The sequence below is a fragment of the Lagopus muta genome, chromosome 3 (genome assembly GCF_023343835.1).
Source record: "Lagopus muta isolate bLagMut1 chromosome 3, bLagMut1 primary, whole genome shotgun sequence".
NCBI lineage: Eukaryota > Metazoa > Chordata > Aves > Galliformes > Phasianidae > Lagopus > Lagopus muta.
This window is the reverse complement of record NC_064435.1, coordinates 4167585-4193659: the sequence shown is the minus strand read 5'-3', so window position 1 is coordinate 4193659 and position 26075 is coordinate 4167585. Positions and strand designations below refer to the sequence as shown.

The following is a 26075-nucleotide window of genomic DNA, read 5'->3' as shown; positions in this document are numbered from 1 at the left end:
TAGAATCATTCATGTTGGAAGTTGACCATTCTGGAGTTGACCATCCCAAGCTGATGTTGACTTGACCAGCATGACAGACATGTTTACGTTCACTGCCATCAAGAGCAGCTATTTGATTTAGCTTCTGAATAATTAAATGTTTTAACTGACCTAGCAGGGATGGATAGCCAATACATTTTAAGAAAGGGATAACAAAGAACAAACATAAAGAATCCTTTCTTAGTAGTAACAATTAACAAAAGTAGTAAATCTTAAGCATGCCAGAACTCTGTTCTTTCAATAACATGGGTAAATCAATGCCTGGAAGGTTGTGGTTACACAACCACACTGATTTCAGACCACATCGCTAGCATTTGGGAAAAAAGTAATAGTTCCAACAAACAGTGTTTTAACATTCAATTTTAAGAAAGTAGGAGAAATAAAAGGGGGAACTGTAAGAAGAAGGGGACAGACTCTTAAGCAGAGTTTGCTGTGATAGGACAAGAGGAAACTGTTTCAAACTACAAGAAGGGAGATTTAGTGGAAGCAGGATCAAGTAGCCTGGGAGAAGTAAAAGGATGCTACTATGCTGTGTAGGGATGGGGTTAGGAAGGCCAAGTCCCAACTGGAAACAGGACTTGGCAAGGGGCGCAAAGACCAAGAAGTAAAGCTTCTGCAAGTACCAAATTGAAAAGATATGGATTTGATTGATGGACTGTTCAATGGATGAGGTACAGATTGTGAGATCACACGCAGAGACTGGTGGTCAATGGCTCAGTGTCTGGATGGAGACAAGATTGGTGTCCCTCCAGGGACAGCACTGGGATGAGTGCCCTTCACCAACGACACTGACAGTGGGAGCCAGTGCACCCCCAGCAGGATGGCACCAAGCTGTGTGGTACAGCTGACACACCTGAGGGATGGGATGCCATCCAGAAAGACCGAGACAGGCTTGAGCACAGGGCCCAAATGAACCTCATGAGGGTTAACAAAGCCAAGAAACTGCAAAGTCTTGCACCTGGATCATGGCAACCCCTTCACTATCAGCTGGGAAAGGTAAGGATGGAGCACAGCCCTGCCAAAAAGGACCTGGGGGTACTGGTGGATGGCAAGCTGGACATGAGCCAACCATGTGCCCTCAGAGTCCAGAAAGACAACCACACCATGGGCTGCAGCAAAAGAAGCGCAGCCTGCAGCGTGAAGGAGGTGATCCTGCCCCTCTACTCTGCCTTGGTGAGGCTTCACCTGGTGTACTGTGTCCTGATTCGGAGTCCTCAGTGCAGGAGAAACATGGACCTGTTGGAACGTGTCCAGAAGAGCACCACAGAAATAATCCAAGGGATGGAACACCTCTTCTATGAGGTGTTCCTGGAACACGATGCCCTGTCCTTGGAGATATTAAGGTCAGGCTGGACGGGGCTGTGAGCAACCTGATCTAACTGTAGGTTTCCCTGTTTATTGCAGGGGAATTGAATTAGATGATCTTTAAGGGTCCTTTGCAACTCAAATGATTCTACGAAATATACCTGTTTAATAGACACTTTCTAGGAGAAGGGAATATAGCTCATAAACAACATTGTGGCCAATAGTGTCTTTACACAGTTCAAGCAATACGATTTACGCAGCTGCTTTATAAGCAGGCACAGAGAAAGCTGGTGGACACATTTATGATCAGCTTGATATCTACATATTTTGACTTTTAACTAAAAGCAAATGCTATTTTAGTCATGCATTTTGCCAAGTTATACCCCATTAGAACTGGCAAGATAAGATATTTACTGACACGCATACTGCAATAACAAGAGGCTTGGCAGTTGGATGCAATACATAAAGACCTGCTGGAAGGGAAATATTTAGAGCATTCAGACCTCTATCACTTGTGACTTTGCAGAACTATGAAACACTTGGCAAAAGCTTGCCAGAATTTGGCCTTTTTACTTAATTTGGAAATGACTGTCAGTCACTCTCCTTTTACAGGACGCACAGCCTCAGCATCCACATCACTTCAAGCAGCAGATATCTGGACCACTCTGAAATTTGCAGTTGAGAAGCTTTTATGCTCTGCTGTCTCATCAGTGCAGTCACTAGAGCAGATCTTACAGCTCACAGAGACCTGAAGAGGTAAAAGGAAATGCAACAGTCAAGGTTTAGTCCTGTCACTTTCAGACAGTTTGACTGTGCTCTGACAGCCCATCAGCCTTTTTCAGATGCTTTCTAGCTGCAATACAGGCAGCTGCCTTCTTCCCACTTCAGGGGAAGTTTTACATAGGACACTCTAGAAGCCTATGAGGATGAAGCTGCATTCAGATGGAATCAGATCAAATCCATGGGGCCGACAGCCATCCTCAGATGATCCAAACTTTAAAGCATGTATTTAGCATTCATCAGCACAAACAGGTGAACTTGTGTCCCTTTGAAACCACACAGCAGCACTTTCCAGTGGCAGTGGTTAAGAGGAATCAACATAATGGTTTTCATCAGCTGCACTATAACCATTTATCATGAGCCAGCTGGGCCTGTCACCAGCCAGCCATATGGGCAGGAGGGATGCTAGCCTTAATTAGCTTGAAAATCGTTAGCCTTATGAAGAATTACATGCTCCTCTCAAACAGCAAACCCTGATTGAAAAGCCCCTATTACAAATATGCTCCATAGCATCTTTTCTTGAATGTTCATCGGTAAGAAAAAATGATACTGTTCTACTAGTTTCTACTGGACCAGGCAGGCTTCTTTGCATGAAAGGAATATCTGAAGCCAGCAAGTCACAGCCAACGTTAGCTTAAGATTCACTCATGTGATTACATCTAGAAAGCGACAGAAGTGCAGGTTTGTTGGCATAGAGAACCTGGAAATGAGAAGTTCAGCCTATACAAGCACAACTGATCAGAAAACAAAGCTTATCTAGTGGTTGCTTCTCTGTGCACAGCTAATCGCATACCAGGTAGAGCACCTTCATCAGCCTCAGAGACAGACTGAATTTGCGGTCAGATAGTATCACAGGCATTTCTTAGCTGCATAGAACTGCTTCAGTGCTTGAAGGCACTGAAAGTAGCACATGGGAAAAGCAGGCTGAATAGTGAGGGAAATGCTAGAATTTCAGTACACAATAGTAAGACACCGAAGTGCAACAGCTGACTTGCCAACTTATCCTACTTAGTTATCTAATACACTCAGAAATACATGAGCTCTTTCGTTCAGAAGTGCATCAAGAATAGCAAAGCCCTACAGAAGTCTTTAAGATAAGTCTGCCAGGCACCTAAATTAATAGGTTAATTTCCATTTTCAAAATCAACTTGGTGGTGATCGTACAGGAGATGACAACTGCCCACAGGTAAGGAATAGCAGCAATCTGAGCAAGGAGCATCACTAATCACATGCAGAGGTCACAAAGTATGACGTGAGCACAGGTGCACCTCTAGTTGAGGCTGCAAGGTATTTCTGACAAGGTGCATTTTAAAAAGGGAAGCTTTATTTCTGTGACACAGATGAAACAAACCATGGGCTTACATCTGCGGGGAAAAAACAGTCAATAGTCCAAGAACAGTGTGATGAACTGAAGCCAAAGTCAGTTTCTTGGATGAAAGCTGTGTAATGCTACCTATTCTCTTCAGACTATTTATTTAAAGAACTGTTCCACTTTTAACTGAATACTTTCTCTTATCAGTTTATTCTGGTACAAGATAGCAGCTTGGCTTCCAACCCAGTTCCCATGAAAATAGCTAACACAGGATTCCTTTCTCCAGCACGAGAACCAGCAAAATGCTTTTATAATACGAAGTTGAGATGAAACAGAATATTTTCCCTGAATTATTTCATTGCTTTGAACCAGTCTACTCATTGCTTACAAGGTGTTTATAGACAAAAGCTTGTCAGAATTAAGAAGCTAATCATGCAAGTTAAGGAACAATTTTAAGCGTCCTTATAATATATGCTTGGCCAAGTCCTTGCTTTGGTGCCCAAAGAGGAAACAGATGTTACCATGATACAGTGATGTACTTAATTTTAAGTACAGAAAATGTGACACCTACTGAACCATATGGCTATTAAAGGTGGGCATCAAACAAAAAAAGCACATGAGTGAATGAATGTGCTTTGAGCAACTAGCAGAGACCATAGTACAGCCTGGGTTGGAAGGGACGTCAAAGTTCATCCAGTTCTAACCCCACGTTACAGGCAAGGACACCTTTTACTAGAACAAGTTGCCCCAAACTCCCTGTGTAGCCTGGCCTTGAACACTTCTAGGGATGGGGCATCCACAGCTTCTCTGGGTAACCTGTTCCAGTGCCTCATCACCCTCATAGTGAAGAATTTTTTCTACTCTAAACGTTTCCTAATGCCATTAGACCCCATCCTACCCAGATCAGACTGCAGTGACATGAATTTTGCCTAGAGCTTCTAAAAAGCCTGCTGGAAGTGCTTTGGTGTTTTTGGATGGTCTGTCCCAGGCCGTTGGGTCACAGTTAGACTTTTATAATCAATTCCAGGTTACAGGAATTAGCTGAATTTGGTCACTTGAGGTCTTTCAGGAAGAATCCTATTGTAAAACACAGGAAGGTTTCACTGAGTTAGTGAAACAAGTTTCACATGCTTTATTAATAAGCCATACTACATATGGAGCATGCCCTCATCAAGGCTCCGGCAGAAACAATAACCAAGTAGGTATAACACCAAGACTTAGTGAACATTTACCAACTTCCATATCTTTTTCTAGGTGACACATAGCTAAGAATTTAAACTTAGTCACCTTACCATAAAATACTCTTACTTTTGTCCTACTGTACTTCTGGAGGTAAAGATTTCTTCACACTACTAATGGCATCTCAGAGTAAAACAGCAGTCATCCTGAACACTTCAGTGCAAAAAGCCAGTGTTACACTTAGACATGAGCCAAGTAGAAAAAGGGAAAGAAATGGAAGAACAAGAGCCTGAAGACATGACTAAAAGTCTGAAGGGCACAAAAACATTCCACTCATTTAAATCAAGTAAGACTTTTTGTGGGATACAAATGCAAAAGCTGTTGAAAAGACAGTATTACTGTCACCTCTCCTTTGAAGAAAAGATTGGCTTAAATTGTGTCCAGGAGGATTACAGCATATTCTCCATGTGCCATTTGTAACAGAAGTGTTATTATTCATTGCAAGAAAGACAGAGCAGGTTCACTCCCTCCTTACCACGCTCAGTGACAACTTCCTTGTGGCTCTACAAGATGAAATTGCTCCTTGCAATCTTTGTACATCTAGTTGTAAAGACAGCTGCCAAGCACAGTCACACATATATGCACATGTCTAGGTGCTCATCTTGATACTTAACACAAGAATAGCTCAGTTCTTGTAGCTTGTGAATAAGTACAGTTAGTACACAGCTAACAGACATCATAAAGTTGATGAAAGTTACTGGTCAGCACACAGAGGAATTTGACATTTTCCACGTTAGCCACTTGCCAAAGTGAGGGAAGCCTCAGGGTGAAAGATTTCATGGTGGTTGAAGCTTATTTCAACAAAAAGTAGCTTGTTTTCCTGGACTGTTTTATTCTGTCAGCTTTGCTAAGAACTCTGCTTAGTCATTTTAGTTTTCCAATTACAGTACTGGCTTATGTAATAAGCTAATGTGTTTACTGTTTGGAAATCACCTGCCAGATTTTTGGGAGGACTAAAATTTGATTATAAAGCAATGGGTAGTTACACATAATATATATTTAAGTGGCCTGGGCCTTCAGAGCCTAAATTGATTTGATATCACTTAATGCTGCTTTGTATAGCAGCCAAAATTTAATAGAGAAAACAGGGGCATCACTTCCCTGTTATCCCCTTGAAGTGAAATGCATTTGTTATCCTGCATTACTGTAATAAGGTTCTGCTCTTCCAGAAGCAAATTTTAAAGTCAGACTTCCTTCCTTTATAAAGATGTTTCTGGATAAATAAGCAGGCAGACCGTTGACCAGTGGAGTTCTCCTGAAAAACATAAGTCATCACAAACTATAACAACCTACCTTAAAAAAATAAACTTAAAAGAAACTTTAAGCCAGAAAATACATTTCCAAGTTGCAGTTCCACATTAGACAGAGAAAGTGTTAATGTATTAGAACATGCTACCCAAGGAAACAGTGGAACCCTGGGGGGTTTTCAAGAAACATGCAGGCATGGCACTGAGGGACATGGTTTAGTGGGCATAGTGGTGAGGGGTTGATGGATAAACTAGATGATCCTGCTAGTCTTTTCCACTCTTAATGGTTCTGTGACATTACCACCCTTAGCTTGTATTCTGGCTTTTAGTCAATGGCAGTAGAAACTAAGCTAATATAATTAGGATTGAGAGTTAAGGCTAAGTTACTCATCTATGAGGAAAAAATAAGTAATGCTCCCAGCATGTACACTCCACTGGTGACCTTAAAGTAAATTCTGCAACAGAATTCCTGTTGCATCTGTGAAGTTCTTCCAAATTTACATGCTGTGGTTTGCTCTTACTGCAGATAAGTGAGTCTTGGCTCACCTCCCTCTGGGGGAACCAGACAGTACATCCTTGTCTTACCACTCATACACAAAGTCTGGAAAAACAAAATGAATATAAAGCATGACACTCCACTGATGAAGGAACACTTGTCCTATAATAAGCTTCAGTCAGGCTGGAACCTTCACTCACAGGGAATGCAATATTTTTGCTAATATCAGCAGCTTTCAAAAAACAGAACTGAAATTGAGCACAAACAAGTTTCACAGATCCAGTACAACATGTTGATTTCTGCTGAAGGGTGCCCTCATCACAGCCAGAGACAGTGCTTTACCCAGGGCAGATGCTGGGTAACCCAACCAGCCAGCTGGGTAACAGCTCAAGTTTACTGATCCCAGATTTCCTCACTGTATAGAGAATAACCTGAACACATGTGCTTTCTGCCCTGTTTAATAAAACATGATCAGATCAAGAAGTTGGCAAAGCAAAGGAACTACACTTCATTTGGTCGTAGCCAGCAGGCCGAGCAGTTGAGAAGCATGGGCACAACACTGTTCCAAACAAATCTCTGAAAACCTTCAGTCTCATCTTTTTTTTCTTACTACAACATTCATGGCCTTCATTGAGCTCAACCTCAGAAGCAATACTGTATGTGCAAGCAGAAAGAAAGATAAATGCACCTCTTCATTTTTTGCTTCATCTTGTCAATGCAGTTCTTCATAGGCCTTAATCTTTTGCCATGCTGGGCATTTTCAGGAACAGCTCCTGCACTGTTGCTGATTGAGATGAGGAGTTGCTTTATAGATGAACCATAGAATCCAAGATTCAAACAGAGGGGAGGATTTGCACAGCACCAGACTCCTCTCCCACTTGAGTCATTTAATTTCAACAAACCCCAGATATAGTAATGTCTGTTCATTAAAGTGATCACTAATTCAAGTCTAGCAACTAGCACAAGTTCAACAATATTTTCAGTACAGTTTTATATGCAGTAGCTCCACCAAGGTACATGAAATCCCTTAAGTAGATAGCTCTCCGTACTCTGTCTATTTATCATTGGTCTTGGCCATCTCATTCTCCCTCAAGATGTTCTAAAAGCCACTGATCCAGGATGTGTCAGCTTTGAAATATTATTTAATTACTGGTGGCAGAGACGAAGCTCATTCTCTGCTCAGCTCCGGGAAGCTAACGTCAGCTACTCACGTCTAGAAGGAAGAGCACACTTCATTCATCATAACTGGGTTGAGCCTAAAACCAATTAAAAGTCAATTTGACAACTATTTGTGACAAGCTGGCAAAAAGGCTGGTCAAGTTCAGGCAAAGTTGTCCTCTAGCATCTTCTGGAGAATCCTCCAGCCTGAGAAGCCTTTGGCTTCCCTTTGAGCTTGTAAAGATGCAGAGGGACAGAAGTTGCTCTGCCATTACATCCATCACTGAGCTGTGACACAACCCAGCCTCTGGATGGCCAAAAGCTGAATGAAAGAAACATGCACATTAATTACCCAGTTACAACAGCCACATGGAAGAGAAATGCAGAGGTTAAAAATCCAGGAACCATGGATTGTTTTCCACTTGCTGGTTACTCTTTTATTACTGAAGCTTTCAGTGGTGTAAGATACCAGACTGGAGCAGATTTCTCCCACTAGAAGCAGCTGTGACTACCATTGGGTATGATTAAGCTGATTTCAGTGGTGCTGGCAGTAGTACACTGACAGTCATCCTTTGAATCCCATTAGATTGGAAACAGTGACACCAGTCTGTCACATTGAATGCATCTTCCCCACATAGTGAGTGGAACTGTTCACACAGTAGATCAGAAAAGCTACTCAGACTTACAGGTAGGCCCTTCCAGCTTAGAGAGTCCACGCTTAACATGCTTAGAAGCACTGGAAATACAGATCTACCATTGAACAACACGCTTACATATACATACAACTTGAAATTTATTCACTGGTCTTTAAGCCTTCTCTTTACATCTCCCCATTCTTCCCTGGGAAATTGGAACAGTAACAGCATTGCAATAAGCTTAAACCCTCCAAGATGCAAAAAAAACATTTAGTTGTAGTCTTGGTTGCTCACGAACAGAGTTTGTTCTAGGAGGCCAACAAGCTCATGAAGAGTTCTGGACTTGCGCTTTATCACGTAGGGTGGAGCTGAGAAATTTCCAGCTTTGGATTCCTGGTTGGCTTCCAGACTATTCAAATGGTTATAAAAACTTTAGTTTATCGAAAGCTAAAAACTGGCCAGCATTTCTAGTGTCATCTGAAAACATCTATAGCAGAGATAGTTATTTCATTCCTACACCAACAGTGAGCAAGAAAATGAAGCACAATAAGGGCACTTACATAACCATACTAGGAAAGAACTAGAAGAGATGCTGGACAGTCAAAACAGAAATAAGGAGCAAGTTTTTATTTGATATTTGTCACTTGGCATGTTTCCTTTCATTTTCCAAGCTGCAGATGGATATGCAATATTAATGAACCAAACTCTGCCACTGGAGATAAACAGTGGTGTTGCTTTCATTTATGCAGTGCTTTCACCCTGACCACACTAATTTAAGCAGAGGGAAAGCTCCTAGAACATGAAAGATCCATGCAGGTCATCAGGAACACACAAATTACCAAAATTCTAGTAGGCAGAATGAAGTTGCAATCCACAATCAAGGCAGTTTATTGTCAATTAGGTTAAGGATCCTTTGAGACATTTAGAAATACCTCCAGACTCCTTCCAGAGCCACCCAGACAATGAGCCTGTTGACCAAACGCTTCTGAAAGAGGCTGAAGTTCAGGGAACAGTGTGGCTATTATTGCACCAATGTTAAATTTAGGCATTAATTACAATTAGTTACTCAGTAACCAGCCTTCACACAAAACTGGAACTGATTTCTTTAGGAAGTGTTAATTTAGGAGCATAGTTGATGGAAAAAAAGAAAGCTGCTAAGCATAGCTCAGGGAAATGCTATGCAGTGTTGGGCAGCTGGAACAAGCTGAAGGTTTGTGGCATGATGAACCACTGGTTCAGCAGTTTGCTGTTAAGGCAGCTTATTTTTCACACTAAATATATCTTCTCTATCACTTGCACAGAGGTAAGGAGCTAAAAAAGTAATCTGTTTGAGGAGAACAGAGGTAAGTTTATATTGTACATCATAGCATTAAGGTCTTCCCCAACCTTTATGATTGTGGTCCCCCAGTCATTAAATTAGTTTTAGAAAATATAGTAGCAATTAGATCAAGATGTGAGCAGGCTAATGACATCCCCCCCATTTCTCTATTTCTTCATTTTCCTATTTTTCTCTCATTTATCTCAGGATAGTTAATAGCAATTGGATACACCACGCTTTGTTAGTACATTCAACTTACAGCTACCCAATTTGCCTTGTTTTGCATTGCTTTCATACTGGTTCCCCCTAGTTTCATCACTGTTTGCTTAATTTTTACTGTTTATCAGATTTGTTCAACTTGTGGCTTTGCACAGCTCCTGCTGTTATAGGATATTGAGGATAGTAAATTGAATACACTGATTGTTTAATCTTGCTACATTCCCTGGGTTATTGCAGTGGATGAGTCCAACTGCAAGGCCCTGCAGATCAGGGAAACTCCTCACACAGAGGGAATAAAGGAAACTCACCTTCCTCACAACTCAAAGAGCAGGATGAGACACTGAAGCATTCCTCCTATGATGAAAGACTGAGAGCTGGGACTGCTTATCCTGGAGAAGAGAAGGCTTAGGGAGAAATCAGTGCCCATACATACCTGAAGGGAGGCCACAAAGAGGACAGAGCCCAACTCTTGGCAGGTTTGCCTGGTGCCAGGCAAAGAGGCAATGGGCACAAACTGGAACACAGGAGGTTCACTCTGACCATCAGGAAGCACTTCTGTACTGCACTCAGTACTGGCTGCCTAAAGAGCATCCACCATACAGCTGCATACTGAGATTTTTGAACAGACCACATCTGGATGAACACCAACTGGCGAGGCAATATGAAAGCAAAGCAGCAAGATGGGCAGCTCAAGCAGCACTAACTGTAGGAGTAGGAAGGGTACAGGTAACTGTCAGATCTTTTTTAGCTCATTGAAGGCATTAAGTGTTTTGACTTCAGCTGTGACAACCACCATGAACAACAGCCTGAGCCACACATTGGAAACAATCAGGTAACTCCTGCACCAAGAAGCCTAAGCCTTCTTTCTCTATGCAGAGATTCTAAGCAGAACAAGAGCCAAGAAAGAGGGCAAGAACAAATCCACATCAAGAGACTCCCACAAATAAGTTTCAGACAGCAAACAGGACATGTGCATTGGATATGTTAGCAGTGAAACTAATTGCACATTTGTTTTGGGTTATTTTATTTTGAACCTTTGGGAATTAGCTGGCCGGCCACACTACTCCAAGGAGCAACAGTTCAAACTGCCAAATCACTCCTGTGGGAATACCTAGAGCCAGACTGCACAGCCCAGTGTACTTGCCCAGATATTCCCCTTGTGAAAGGGGAGGAGGATTTTTACCCTACATGCATGCCTTCTCCCACCTCACAAAAAGAAAAAACCAAAAACCAAATAACACCACACAACCTCAAATCTGTTACCTGGAAGCAAAGATTCAGGACTGAGCCTTCTTTAATGTTCTTTTCCTCCCATCTCTAGCCCCAGATGATCATAGGTAAGTTGTAGGTTAAACAGCATTCAGACCGAGTTTATTCTCAAAGACTGCTTATTGCATGTAAGTGATGACAGGAAATGTTCTGCAGGCAACACTTGCTGGGTTAAGCCACCAATTTCTGGATGCAGTCCAGGAAGAGCGATCATATATTCAAGGACAGAATGCAGAAGATAAGCATGACATGCTTTTGTCAAAGAGCATTTTGGGTTCAGCCCCCAGTTAGATCATTTATTTATCTGGCACTAAAGGGTGATAATGGCTTGTTTTCAAGTCTCCAAAATAAATGAACTATACTTCAAGCAGAAGTAGTGCAGGCCAGCCAGCAGAGGAGAGAAAATATGCAGGGTCAGCATAACACTGGTTTCAGTTTCAGCTATGAAAACATTAGAGCTCTCATTTAAAACAAGATGAGGAAGCTAGTTCTCTCTCTGCTCTAAGATTACCAGTTTTGCCCTCCCTGCAACACTGACAGTACTCACTTCAGACATCACTTATTCAGACAACCTGGGGTCATGCTTCCCTGTATCTGTTGTTGTTTACAAACAATTAACATTTTTAAGAGCATTTTCACCCTGCTCTTCAGCACCAAGAAGTTTTATCTGCCTCCTCCTGTCTGCCTCACTACAGGAGCAGTGAGGAAAGGCCAATTTCAGTTCTGCAACGAGCACAGGTCTCACTCTACTGCAGACCCCAAGTCAGTCAGTCCTCAGTGCAAGGGAAACAGTGAGTCAAGCCAGCTGAAGTTATACCCTTGAAGGATGCAAGTCTTGGAAAGCAACTCTCCAGCTTTAATTGCATTTTTAGAGTTTCCTTACTTGCCTACATTGTGAAGACAATCTTCCCATAACCATACACTGAAATTCATGCTTGAGTAAGCCACATGCCAGTGAGAGCTAACCTAAGGTCAGAAGCAGCTCCCATGCCAAACCAAATTATTACCAAATGAGAGCCTCGTGTCCCACAGCTTGCCAGGATCCCTTGCCAAAAGTTTGATGAGAAAACCTGGCTGCTTACCCCGAGTTGTTACAATGCAGTATGCCAGTTAAAAGTCTAATTGACTTTACAGCACTTGGAAATACCAACACTAAGGGGCTTTAGTTAAGCTCCCATGTGCCAGTTTCCCTAAGATGGCAGTTCACAGCACACAAACCACCTGGTGACTGTCACGCTCTGCACCACTGCTGGATGCCTGCAGATCTGCTTTTAACTTGAGACATGTTCTGTCTCCAGTAACTGTCAGAGGCCTACATTTAATAGCAATAACTCAGCTTTTTAATGCTGAGTACTTTGTTCCACCCAGAAAAGCGAGCTATCATATAGAAGCAAAACAAAGCCACTTTATTCAGGATATCAGTAACTATTCAGTACTAAGATACAAGAGACAGCAGCCCCAGTTGGAGGATGCAGTATTCTCCACCACCTGAAGTTTTGGGTGGTTACTAAACATACTCTGAGCAGGGCTGTGACCCAAATGCACGATGTGTGGGTAGCTGATAAGCTGCAGACTGCAGAACAGTCATCTGACCAGCAGCAGCTTACTTACAGCAAGCACAAAGTCTTCAGCTCACAACACAGACCTCTACAGCTTAACACCGCCTCCTTCCAGCCTCGGTTTGGGGCTGTCCAGGGTAATCCATATGGAAGGCAGTTCTCAGAGGGAAGCACCAGTGATGTGTCAAGCTCCACATGTGGTGTCACTCATCCTGGCAACAGACATCCTGCTTCAATTCATTGGCAGCTGGGCCAGAATCATTTCTATTTTGTGCCTCTTCTTGGTGAGTTATATACACTGCTCTGCTAGGAAATTTACTGGATTTGTTAAAACAGTTTACTAGGTGGGAGTAACACTGCTTAAGAGTACTGTTTCAAACACTGTTTAATGCTTATGTACTAAGCAAAACGTTCCACTCTGGATCACCATTTCTCCATGGAAGTGGTTTAGTAAGTCTGCCTACATGTTGCATGTGGAAGAACTGGGAGCTGTAGCACAATTATCAGTTTCAGCCTTCTCTAATGGAAAGAGCAGTACAGAATGCTATACCACTGTCAGAATAGATCTGATTAATCTTATGCCTATAGATGGAATAGGTCACAGCATGAGATCTTGTACAACAGACCCCTGCAAGACCACATGCAGCACAGTGCTGTTTCTCATGCTACCAGTTACTCTGCAAGCTGCTAAAGCTTCCCCCTCCACCACTCAACAGCCTCACCACATCCATAGCAGTGTTCTTGGCTGATCAGCTGGGAAGTCCCACTTCAACCCAAGTTGCTGTGCCTCCTTTCCACACGCTTCTTACACCAACCATCCAGTTAGAGTGAGTCTGAACTGCAAGTGAAGCTTTTTTTTCTGTCTGAAGCATGACAACACCACTGCGTGTGCACTGTTGCTCAACACGCATTGCCTGATAATTTGATGCGAGGATTCCAGGGTGGCTTTGAAATAGCAGAAGAGGTACAGACTGTTAGCTAAGCTCAAAAAACTGCCAGCTGCAGCTCCTTGTGATGAGAGATGTGAAGGATCTCACTGCTTCCACCCAGCATGCAAGTAGAGGGGCAGCAATACGTGCAGAAAACCAGCTTCAAAATCCAGGAATTGCAGCATGAAGTCATGTTCAACTAGGAATACCAGTAGTATATAATAGGCAGGATTTAAAGCTCAATCTAGACAAAAAAAAATAATAATCAAGGACTAGTGCTTAAAAGCTGGCTATTGCTCAGTGCCTGCTGAAGGTACTGGTTGTCAGCTGGCAGGTCAGCTCAGCAGTCAGCTCCCACCTAAGCATTTAACAAGATGCCTCTCAAAGCAACAACATGTTTTCTAAGCTGCTCCACTGGCAACACACTTTAATATCAAGTTTTTTTTTCCCCTCCCCCTCCAATCAGTTTCCCTAGTGAAATGCTACCTAATGTTTGTATTCTCACAGCTTTTAGGAATGACCCATTTAGAAAAGTTCATACTGAGGTAGAGCCTACACATTCCAGCCTCAGCAGACAAGCAGAGCCATATTAAATTACCAAGCCCTAACTTTCTAGCTGTCAGTGAAGCCAAGACTGAAGTGAGTTTAAAGGTAATTAACCTCTGAGATCACAGCCCTACAAGATGGGTCCAAACTCAGCTTTCTCTAAGCTCCTCAGAGCCTGAACAAGAATAAAGGCAGTAGCCTATATGAAGAGCTTTCCGGGGCAACACACATTCACTCTGCTGCACATTTACACCAAGAAGGACATGTGCAAAAGAGATCCTCCCATACACCACTGCACTGCTTTAAGTTGACAAGTGTGAAGTGTACACCAAGCGATTAAGAACATCTCAGCTCTGCGTTCTGCACTGCAGTGCAAGCAGCCCCCACAGCATCCAAACATGATCACAGCAGCAGATAGTGCTCACTCCTCTCTCAAAGACCAACTCTCAAGAAGCAGCAGGCTTCTGCAGGAGTTCACACATTACGCAAGAGGGTTATCTCCAGAAGCATACGTTTTCAGTTATACTGGAAATGTCTCAGCTATATATATTTGAGCAAGGAAAGGATGACAGTTTTTGCAGTGAGACATGAGCCAGCTCATGTAAATTGGTCTCCACTGTTACAGTAGAAATAGATGTTCCACAGATCCCATTCATCACTGAAGTCAAACGAGGCATTAAGGACAGTTCTCATGAGAAAGTAACTATCTCGCTGATAGAGAAATAAAGCTCTCACAAGACAACAGATGCCACTACCTCTTACAGACAAGCTCACAGATAGTTTCAGACACTTTTAAGTGACTACAGGATGCAGCTTCAGCAGCTTAAGGTACTGTTACCTTGTGGCAAAAAAGAAAAGCCAAACACTTCTGGAAGTGTTTACAGCCAGAGTGCCAACTAAATACCTTTATCTCTTATCTGAAACCACTTTCCCTTATTTAGGAGGGGAACATTTAGGCCTGTTGAACATTTCACCAACTCAGTACAATCATTAAACAAACCAAACAAGGAAGACCTTATCTTTTGCAATAATGTTGTGGGGGGAAAAGAAAAAAAAAACAAAACAGCACACACAAGCTCTGCAGGTCCTGCATTTAAACAGCAGAAGTGTCAGAGCAATCACATCAGCAACCACTCCTGCCAAGCATTTACTGAAAAGCTCAAGCTCTACAGGCAAGCAGCAAGTATTCACCAGTGCTTTCTTTGACCTCAAGCACCAGCTCGAGCCATATTTCATTAAATATTTTAGTAGCACTGTCTGAACCAAGGCAGCAAAACATGACGCGGATCACACTGGAGCATTTTTTTAACAGAGCAGCAAGGATACACACTGTAACACTGATTTCTCCTTCTGAATTCTCAGAACACTGCAGTTATCCTTCTGTGCTCCCCACTTTCAGTGCTGCCTACCACTGCAGCTTCACATCATGCAATAGGAGGAGAAATTACCTCTTCTGTCCAATAGACAACATCCTGTAGTGTTTTTTCTAGCCCTTCTCATTTGCCATTAGCTGCAGTAGCCAACGCCAGCAATGTTAACTCATTCTGCATCCTGGAGTCCTGGCTAGGTATTTTCTTGACCCTTCCTTTTCTTTCTCCATTTAAGAAGACCACAGGATGCCAACTTAAACAGGACCTACTACAATGGAACACTGTCCCAAAGGGAGAGTAATTTTTCCAGGTCAAAAGCAGTTCCTACACCTGCTAGATGTGCTAAATGCAAGCATCTCAGAGCTAAAAGTCACTGGTAATGTGATCTTAAAGAAAGCTACTCCTTTCAGGGGAGATTTCTAAGAGTTAAGTGCTAAATCGTTTCTTCCTCCCTCCACCATATCAAACTAGGTGAGGTGAGACTCCCTTGTTCTATGGCACACGCCATCAGGTTACACATTAAACATGGAATTATTCAGATGGCAGACTAGTTAAGTTTAATAGCCTAGAAAACTAAACAGACTTCCATTTTCAGCCCCTTTGTCAAGACCTTTTCCAGCAAAACCCCAGAGAGAAACCCACCTTTCTCACCCCATCCTCACCTCATTAGGACTCAGTGCTCTACCCCAGAAACACCACATGAGCCTCTCCAACCCTTCCCTCACTCTGCCACCCACTGCTCATCCTCCCAAGCTCTTCTTCCAGTCTCTATCTCCATCAGCCAGAGTTCACCCCTTCTCCATCTCCAACCCCATTTCTCCGTCACCCCAAAGCTCCCCAACCCTTTCACACCTTCAAAACCTCACACATTCCATAATTCCTCATTCCCTCTTCATCCTGACAGCATCTCATTCATCGCAAAGCTTCTCAACCTTTCTGTCACACACATTTATCCTACAGTTTCACAGCCCCACACTTCCCTCTCCCTAGATCTCACTAACCTTTCCCATCTTTAAAGCCCCACATCTCCCTCACCTCCCAGCTCCCCAACCCTTCCCACCCTCACATCTGTCACCCCAGATCTCCTCAACCCTTCATGGTTCTGTGTCTTTCACCCCCTGCATTCCTCACCTTCCCAACTCAAATCTCTCACCCCAGACCACATCTCTCATCTTTCGGATTCCATATTTCATTCACCCATAGTACTACATCTCCCACATCTTAAGTCTCCCTAACCCTCCTTGACTCCTATCTCCCTCATCCAAATCATCACATAGCAGCTTCTCATCCTTCTTCACCCTCATGGTACCATACTTCCCTCCGCCTAGACTCTCACACTTTTTTTCCACCTTTGCAGTTGTGTACAGGAGGTGCATCTCCCCCACCCCATATCCCCCAACCCCTCCTGACCTTCATGATTCCTATCTCTGCCACCTCAAATCCTCCCTCTGCCTTCTTCACCTTCACAACACTTCATCCCTCTCCCTGCAGCTCATCAACTCTTCCTTACTTTCATGATCCCATACACCCCTACATCACAACTCTCCAGCTCTCCATCTCTGTAGTTCCATGGCTTTATGACTCCAAATCCTCAACCTGTATCCATGACCTTCACAGCCTCACATCTTCCCAACCCTCCATGGCTCCATTTCTTTCATCCCCATTCCTCACTCCATATTCATCACTTTCCCAACCCCACATCTTCCTCACCCCAATCTCCCCAACTTTTCCTCACCTTCATGGTTCCATAACTGTCATCCCAGTCCCTCACTTCACCTTCACAGCCCTACATCTCCCTCACCCTGTGCATTCTTAACCCTTCCCAACACCTTCACAGCACCTTATCTCCCTCATGCAAAATCCTCACCCCACAGCTCCCCAGTCCTTCCTCACCTTCTCATCCTCTCACTCATCTCAACTTCTCACTCCATGCTCTTTACAGCTCTTAATCTCTCACCCTAGATCTCCATAACCCTTCCTTACCTTCATGGCTCCATCTGACTCACCCAGATGACTTCACTCCACCTTCACAGCCCTACATCTCCCTCAGCCCAGATCTCACCAACCCCTCCTGACCTTCATGGTCCCATATCCCCCTTCACCCCACACCTTCTTAGCCCTCCAGATCTCTCACCCATCCCCACCTCCACATCCTCCCCATCTCCTCAAATCCTCACATCTCCTTCATCACCTTCACAACCTCCCCAGCTCACAGAATCATAAAATGGCCAGGGTTGGAAGGGACCTCAAGGATCATAAAGCTCCAACCCTCCCTACCACAGGCAGGGCCACCAACCATTTAATACTAGACCAGGCTGCCCAGGGCCCCATCCAACCTGGCCTTGAACACCTCCAGGGGATGGGGCATCCACAACCTCCAGGCAGCCTGTTCCAGCACCTCACTACTCTCTCTGTAAAGAGCTCCCCCTGACATCCAACCTAAATTTCCCTCCCTCGACTTAAAACCATTTCCCCTTGTCCTGCTGTTACATACCCTTTCAAAGAGTTGATTCCCCTCATCTTTTTTGTTTGTATGCCCCCTTTAGGTATTGAAAGGCTGCAATGAAGTCACCCTGCAGCCTTCTTTTCTCCAGGCTGAAGCCCATCTCCTGTCTCATAGGGGAGGTGCTCCAGTCCCCAATCATCTTTGTGGCTCTCCTCTGGACCCTCTCCAACAGCTCCCTGTCTTTTTTTGTACTGGGAGCTCCACACCTGGACACAGCACTCTAGATGGGGCCTCACAAGAGAAGAGCAGAGGGGGACAACCACCTCCCTGTCCCTGCTGGCCACCCCTCTTCTGATGGAGCCCAGGATACCATTTGCTTTCCAAGCTGCAAGTGCACACTGCTGGCTCATGTTAAGCTTCCCACCCATCAGACCTTCATCTTCACCATCCCCATCATCTCCTTCCCCCACAGCTCCGCTCCCCTCCCCACCTCCAGGGTCCTCCACCTCCCTCATCCGAAACCCTCATCCCCGACACCCCACCCCTAAACCTCCCTAGTCCTTCCACACCTTCACGGCTCTCGGTATCTCAGCCACCCCAACACCCCGCTCCACCTTCCCCATCTTCTCAATCCTACACCTCTCTCACCCTGCCCAACCTTCCCTCACCTTCACGCTCCCCCCTCCCCCCCCCCCATTCCCACACAGCCCCATTCCCTCACTCTCCCCTCCCCCCCCACCTCCCGCTTACCTGCCCCCGGGTCTCCCCCTGCACCCGGGTCCTGCTCCGTGCGACGGGGGAGGCTGTGACGGTACCGAGAGGTACCCGCGGCGGCCGGCGGGAGGGGTGGGGGGGAAGGAGGAGGGAGGGGTGAGCACACTCACGGCGGCACAAGCGCGGCGAGCGACACCGGGCACCAGCGGCCGCTTTATACCGGGCTCCTCGGAAACCCGCTCCCGCTTCCGCTTCCGCCCCCTTCACGCCCCCACCCCTGCACTTGGGGGGTCATGAATATGCAATAAGGAGGGCGTGGCCAAAGGGCTCCAGGGTCGGGGGGGCGTTGCTATGGCGACGGGCGGGCGGGCTACGGGGGCGCCTGACGTCCCCCCTCAGGGGCGGGGGGTCGTTACCTCCTGAGGGAGGTGCGGCAGCAGGTGTACGGGCGTTTGTGCTGCGCTGAGGGACGGCCGGGCTGGCGGCTGGAACGGGGCTCCAGAGAGAGCCTGAGCGACCGACCGCCAGCAGGCCTGGCCTTGGTTTCTACAGAAAAGCCGCACGGATTGTGTTTTTGCAGCTCGACCGTTCTGTTCTAATACCTGAGCAACCACACAACACAACAGGAGCTGGGCTGGGCGCCTTCCCCCTCTCTGCTCCACATTCCAAACGTTTTACCTTTATTTTGAGGGAAAAAAAGCCTCTGCCTTGAAGTTCGCACCACACTGTGGGACCCCAATGCAAACCTGCCCTAAAACTGCTTTTTAAAGCCACATTTATTTATTTATTTTTAATTACAGGGGTATATTATATATATATATACATATATAATCTAAATCACTTCAGTCCCATAGGCATGTATATATTTATATATATACAATCTGAATTACTTCAGTCCCATAGGCATATATATATAATCTGAATTACTTCAGCCCCCCCAGCCTTCATAGCTCTGATTTTCATTACACAAATGGGACGTGTGAGGCAGCGTGTGAGCAGCCTGCAAAATGCACATTATATTGCATAAATGCACATCAGATTGCATAAGTGTAGTTGTTTTCTGTTCCTTGACACGCTGTTAAGTATATGTTCCAAAACAATTTTTTTTCTTTTTTCTCCCCCTCTTGTGAACTTCTTTCTCTGCAGATTGTGAATAATAAACCACAAAGCGCAGCAGACTTCGGGGGGAAAGGAAACCCACAGAAGGCAAAATGAAAGAGCCGTATGCATCTATCCACTGTTACAGGGCAATGTTAATTTTGAGCCTGGCAAAAACATTGCATCCCCCAAAGAACAAAAAAACCCAGCATCATTCTTTTTCTAGAATACGACTTTCAGTGTATTTTTAGACTAATTCAGACCAAGAACTTGGTAGCGTGCGTGACCACAGTGATACACAGCGCACTGAATTAACGATCGGTGAGGAGTCACAAAGTCAAAGAGAGGTTGTTTTATTTTTTGGCTATTGCTGATGTTTATAGATGTTATAATGACAGTACCATCTCAAGTTGTGTAGTCACACCTTCTGAAATGTTTTTGTTCCCCCATATACTGTGCCAACCCAGGGTACGTGATGTTTAGACACCTCACTTTCAGATGCCATTTTATTGTTCTTGCTCCTTACCTTGCCCTGACGTTTCAGACGTGTTCAGGCTATGTCCAGACGTGTTCAGACGTGTCCAGATATTTCTCCATTTTATTTCCTTGTGATTTTCTCTTGAGCGTTGTTAACTCTCAGCCACTCGCTGAGCTGAGAGCCAGAGAGGGTAATTTTCCATAAAGCAAACATTTTTGTTTTAAAAAAATAATCCAAATTGTTAAATAGAGAGTGAAGGGATGGAAAAAGAAATCCAAGGAAGCAGACCCACCTCTTCCCTCTGAGGTTCTTGTTCAACTCCAAATATTTAATTCATAATAAATAAACACATCCTCAGGTCTTGGCATAGGAGAAATGAAATGAGATCTGTGGATGTGTGCTGGACACGACTGTCAATACACGGAGCCGTGGTCCAGGCATGTGCTGCTTTTGTGCGGGAGAGGGACTGATGTTTGTGGGAACGTGAGAAAAGCCCCTAAGCCGTGGTTGAGAGTGAGTTTGGGGACATGCTTCTGTCCTTGGCATTTGATGTGGTCTGCCTTTCAGCAGATGCCTGCTCAACGGGGTGGTTTTTGTCAATTCCCGTTCCTCAGTGGTTATTTCTCCCTAGGCAATACGTAGGCTGAGGCACTTTAGCAAGTGCCTTCTGTGTAGAAAACATCCAGGAGTGACCTTCAAATCTCCCTACTGACCCTTATAATGCTTTTTGGTTTCCATTTTGTGGGTCACATAGCTGGAGAAACCCCCAGGGTGCTGATCCTTGCTCCCACTGGTCTGTCTGGCAGGCAGTACCCAAGGATTTTCTAAACATTCTATGGGACACTGGAGAGCAATATCCTTCCCTAAAAGTCTTGCAGCTCTCTAGACGATGTCCTGTGTCTTGGCATAGAAATTGGAGCAAGTGGTCTTCCCTATTTAATGATCAATGTTAATTAACCAGCCAGCAGGATCATCAACAAGTTCCTCCATTTCGCAGGTACGTGGCTTACAAAACTGTTACGAAAATTTGCCATGCAGCCAAGCCAAACAAACAACTCCCCAATATTATTTTACATGCGTGTCAAAAGAAATAACTTGCCGCAGGCAGTGCGGGTGAAGGAATTTTACAAGACTGTGTCTGATCCTCCCTCTCCCCTCCCTCAGACAGCTAAAGAAATGTTTGTGTGATGAAAGGGGTAAGGGGGCAGAGGACAGCTGGTTAGGAATTAATGAAATGTTTGAGCATTATCATGCAATAATGGATTTAGTTGACTATTTGCCAGCGTTCAGATCTAGTGTGTTGCTTTACATGAAAGGCAGGGATTCCTAGATTAAACTGAACCTCCTGAAACTGCTGCTGCACCCAAATCCTTTGAAAGCCAGGACTTTAACAAGGTAATTTGTCTTCTGGATGGACAGAAACCCTCAGGATTGTTTGGACTGGCTTTCAGACTCCATGACATGTGATGCAGCCAGCTCTTAGAGGTGTCTCCTGGTAAGGAGAGGCCATGAATTTGGGAGACCTGAGCAGAGATGAGGTCTCCTGGCCAGGATACTTGTAAATGACATGAAAAACGAGTCTCGATTTTCACATGTTTGGCCTGTAACTTATCCCTGGGGTATCTCTCACAAAAGGGTGCTTGGTTCATTTCTGATGGGAAAACAGTGCTCTGAGTTGAAACTGTCATTTTTCCTTCTTCCCACCCATCCCCAACATACGTTGTCATTAATTTGGAACTTTAAGTAGCTGTGTAAAATCGTTCATGTCCCTTGATGCTTTTATTTCCCCCCTAAGAGCATTGGGATGCTTCCAGTTTCTGCCTATCAGATAAAGGCTGTAGATTTGTGCCAAGCCAACCAAAGATTTTTTTAAAAACTCAGACGAGTTACAAGAAGGTCCCACGGATGGAAGGATGCTCTGTGCGATTTTATGGCAGTGAACCAGTCAAGCAGATTTTCTGGCTCACTGAGATTACCTGTGGTAGCCAAACTGGACTATGAGCTTGAATTCTCAGTGCCAGATAGCTTTGTGTAGAAACTTTGTGCCCAGAATTTACCCATCTGAGGCCAATTGGCTCATGTCACCCTAGAGACATTGAGCAATGTCAACAGTCCTAAGCCAACAAGGCAGAGCTACCTCTTGGGCTGAAACCTGGAGTAAGAGCAGGAGCTATCCTACACCTTTCCCAGATGGAAAAACAAATGACTTGTAGTGGAGTCCCAAGCTCCTAGAGGTTGTGTTGCCTGATATGAGCTCATGAGCTGTGTTGCTCTCGCTGCTGCTTGTGAGGTCCCTGAAGCATTCGTGTCTTGAAAAATGAGGTTTCCTTCTCATTACTGTCCTGGTTTGCACAGCTAAAAAATGTTATTAACAGCAGCAAAATTATCCTGCCTTTTTAATCTATGTGCTCTATAATTATCTCCACAATAAAACTGTGAGGCGTTAAGCTCCAGTGCAGTTTAGAGTTGACAAGGAATGACTCGACAGGCCTTGAAGAACAGCATCTTTCCAACCTTACATAAGCACAAAGAGCAGTTAAAGTGCCGCTAGACGGCATTTGAGAACTGCATGACTTGGTAGTTCAGTCACTTCTTCCCTCTCAATGGAGACACCAGAACTCCTTTTGCATGTTATTTGCTCTTTTTCTCTCTGCTTGGGCAATGAGCCGGGATTAGTCAGTATTCCTTCCGAGCCGTCTCATATTAAACCATGACGATGATGTTTATGAGGTTTCCATTTCTGCACCGGGATATTTGTACTTCGGTCTCTCTATTTTTGCTCAGAGCCAAATTGAAAAATGGATACGTTTTCATCGTGTTTGGTTTGCGAAGAACCAAAACCTTGAAGTAACTCCTGTAATACGGCAGGTTGGTTAAGACTGAGATGATTTTCAAGTGACTTCATTCACATTAGCTTCACCATGGTGAAAGCTGCTCAGTAATATTGCCAGTTTACACTGGTGAATACAGAAAAATGCCCAGAGCAGAGAGCTGTGTTAATTTCCTCTCTGTGAAGGTTCCTCTGCAGGCAGTGTACCAGAAAGCTGATGAAAATCAGTCTTTGAACTGAAGTCTCACTTGAGATATAAGTCTGTTCCCTAATGCTTTCACATAGCAAAACGTGGATTTCCTGGATTGAATTTACACAATTTTGAATTTAGTTCATCTAGTTTAGCACAGAATAAAATCATATCATCATAGAATCACAGAATGGCCTGGGTTGAAAAGGACCACAATGATCATCTGGTTTCAGCCCCCCTGCTATGTGCAGGGTCGCAACCCACCAGAGCAGGCTGCCTTTAATCTGAATCATAGAATCATTAAGGTTGGAAAAGGCTACTAAGATCATCTAGTCCAACCATCCTCTGATCACAACACAATCTATAGATCTAGACATGAAAACACCACTTTCATTTAACATCATTTATTGTTTTTCATACTGTCTTCTTGTCTCGCAGCCTTTTAGCTACAGCTGAATTTGAACTATGCAGGTGTTATTGGGCACGTTTGTTTTGATCACCAAGGTGGGACCTGAAGCCTCTAGAGCCTTCCTGGAGGTCTTGCTTTGCTCTTTGCTTTGCTGGGGCCTGTTAAAACCACACGTTGTGACTTATCTCATCTCATCTCTCCCTTGCCTAATCAGCACTGTACCTAATCAGTGTTTGCAATATTCTGGGTCCCAGCGTGGTCAGAATTTCAAATTGTTTAGTCCTGTGTCACGAAAACTTCATTTGGAAAAGCAGCAGTGTGTTCTGTATTTTTTGAGGACTCTGGGGTATAGCTCAAGGAGCTCCATCTAAGCTAATGGCTTCTCTAGCTCTGACTCAGTGTTAGCAAAGGTCCACGAGCAGTCACAAAAATCGACACGGCCGTCCTGATGATATCCAGGTTCTTTTTAACGTTCCCCTGAAAACATGAGTAACGCTCACCTGGGTGATGGAAAAGCAAGTTGGATTGGCACCGGTTGGTAATGGGATGGAAAATTAGTATGTAAGAAAACCTAGTGATTAAGATAATAAAAACAATGTTAAGAGTCTTAGGTGAAGCCAAGTTTTAGAGCCCTCGAGCTTTTAATTGTGAAATTCTTGGCTCTCATTTTGTTTCTGAAATAGAAATCTATTTAAATGACTTAAGCAACCCAGGTTTGAGGAATAACCCTGAGCAGACCGTTGTTGTTGTGACAGGGAAACTGATATGAATTGGATGAATAATTTTCATTCTAATTGCTTGAATTTCTAAACACTACTGAATAATTGCAGATCCCAAAGTATTTCTTATAAAGCCATTTTAAACGTTGAGGGAAAAAAATGCAATATGTTTCCAAAGTCCAGAGTTGTTAGGAGTGGAAATTGAAATCCCCAGAAGAATACTGAGGTTTTAGAAGTGATTTCAATTACTTTCCACTCCTAAAAGGTGGGTGAAAAATGACAAATTCTATAGTTCACTTAAATTGCATTCAGTGATTTTTCCCTATAAATGAATATAGAATCATAGAATCACCAAGGTTGGAAAAGACCTACAAGATCATCCAGTCCAACCATTCACCACTCACCAATAGTTTTGACTAAACCATGCCCCTCAACACAACATCTATCATTCCAATCATGAATGTTCTTGTTGTGTTTGGAAGGAAGTTGTCCCTTTACATGAAGAGCAGTGTGGAGGCTGCACACTGCTGTTCTTAAGCTCTGGTTTCACCTTACAGTGACGATTCAAAATCTATTTGCTCCCCAGAGGGGGTCTCCCGTTCCTCTCCTTTTCATCTGCTGATCAAATTTGCTCAGGATTAGTCAATGAATGCATCTAGCTAATTTGGTAGGAAAAACCAACGTAAAAATAAACGGATACTTTTCTGCTGGATGAACAGTGTGCACTGACTCGTATCACACTTGTTACACCTTGTGTCAGCCTGCAGGGGCTGACAGATAATGGTCCTTTCCCCTAGTATTGTCTTTCCTGGGGTAAGTCACACCCCAGCTCTCACTTTTGATCTCTGTAAGAAAAAACAGCTGTTTCTTTTCAGCTCATTCTGAGCAATTTTTTCCTTTTCCTTGAACATTTCCCACATCGTCCTGGAACCACCACGCAACCTGTTGGAGGGGCACCTGGAGGTGCCATTGCTCTTTTCTGGAATGCTGTCAGCAGCAAGCAAACCAGGAAGATTATAGAGGTATCTTTCCTTGATGCTTCTTTTATTTGGGCAATCCTATGAATTCAAAAGCTTTTTCTTTTATTTGTAAATGGGGTCTGGCAACTAACATCCTAACGTACATGCCTCAAATACCAAGAAATGCTTTGGTAGGACCAAAAGTTTAATAATCTTGAGTTTTTCTTCACAGAATTGCAGAATCGCAGAATGGTCAGGGTTGGAAGGGACCTCAAGGATCATGAATATCCCCCCTGCCACAGACATGGCCACAACCTCCTCATTTAATACCAGACCAGACTGCCCAGGGCCCCATCCAACTTGGCCTTGAACACCTCCAGGGACGGGGCATCCACAGCCTCTCTGGGCAGCCTGTTCCAGCAGTTTCTTTTTTTTCTTCTCTGATTAGTGAATCAAATCAGGCAAGGAAGTTGTTTTGAATATTTCAGAGTACAAATAAAGATCCTTTATCCCTACATGGGTCTCAGCCCTCTTTTCTGGCTTGTCAATGTCTTGATGCTGAGTGTAGACAGATGCTCTCCAAAAGCATATTTTGGCATTCACTTGGGCCAGAGAACAGAGGTGATTAAACCACGTAGGAAAGGAGGATGGGGGTTCCAGTGCTTGTGGGACAGAAATTCAGAAGGTGGCAGCTTGAATGGAGATGATTTATAACATGCAGAGCAGATGACGATAAAGAAGTTAATGAAATTGAGAGGAGAGAAAGTTCTTAGCAGCAAGAAGGGTGTTTTAACGAGCTCCCTAAGGAAGC

General features: G+C 44.1%; 1 protein-coding gene across 4 annotated transcripts in view; it reads right to left on the bottom strand.

The window, feature by feature from the left end:
* SLC45A4 (solute carrier family 45 member 4) overlaps positions 1–26075 on the bottom strand; it is an 86388-nt gene that overhangs the window by 46885 nt on the left and 13428 nt on the right. For 2 of the 4 annotated variants that reach the window (XM_048940421.1, XM_048940424.1), the window contains exon 1: positions 18618–18790. The exons of 1 other annotated variant lie outside the window; for it this stretch is intronic. The gene's annotated coding sequence lies outside the window, so the exon portion shown is untranslated. Of the gene's footprint in view, positions 1–11011; positions 13287–18617; positions 18791–26075 lie in introns of those variants that run through there. One more of the 4 variants, XM_048940423.1, reaches the window with a different exon arrangement.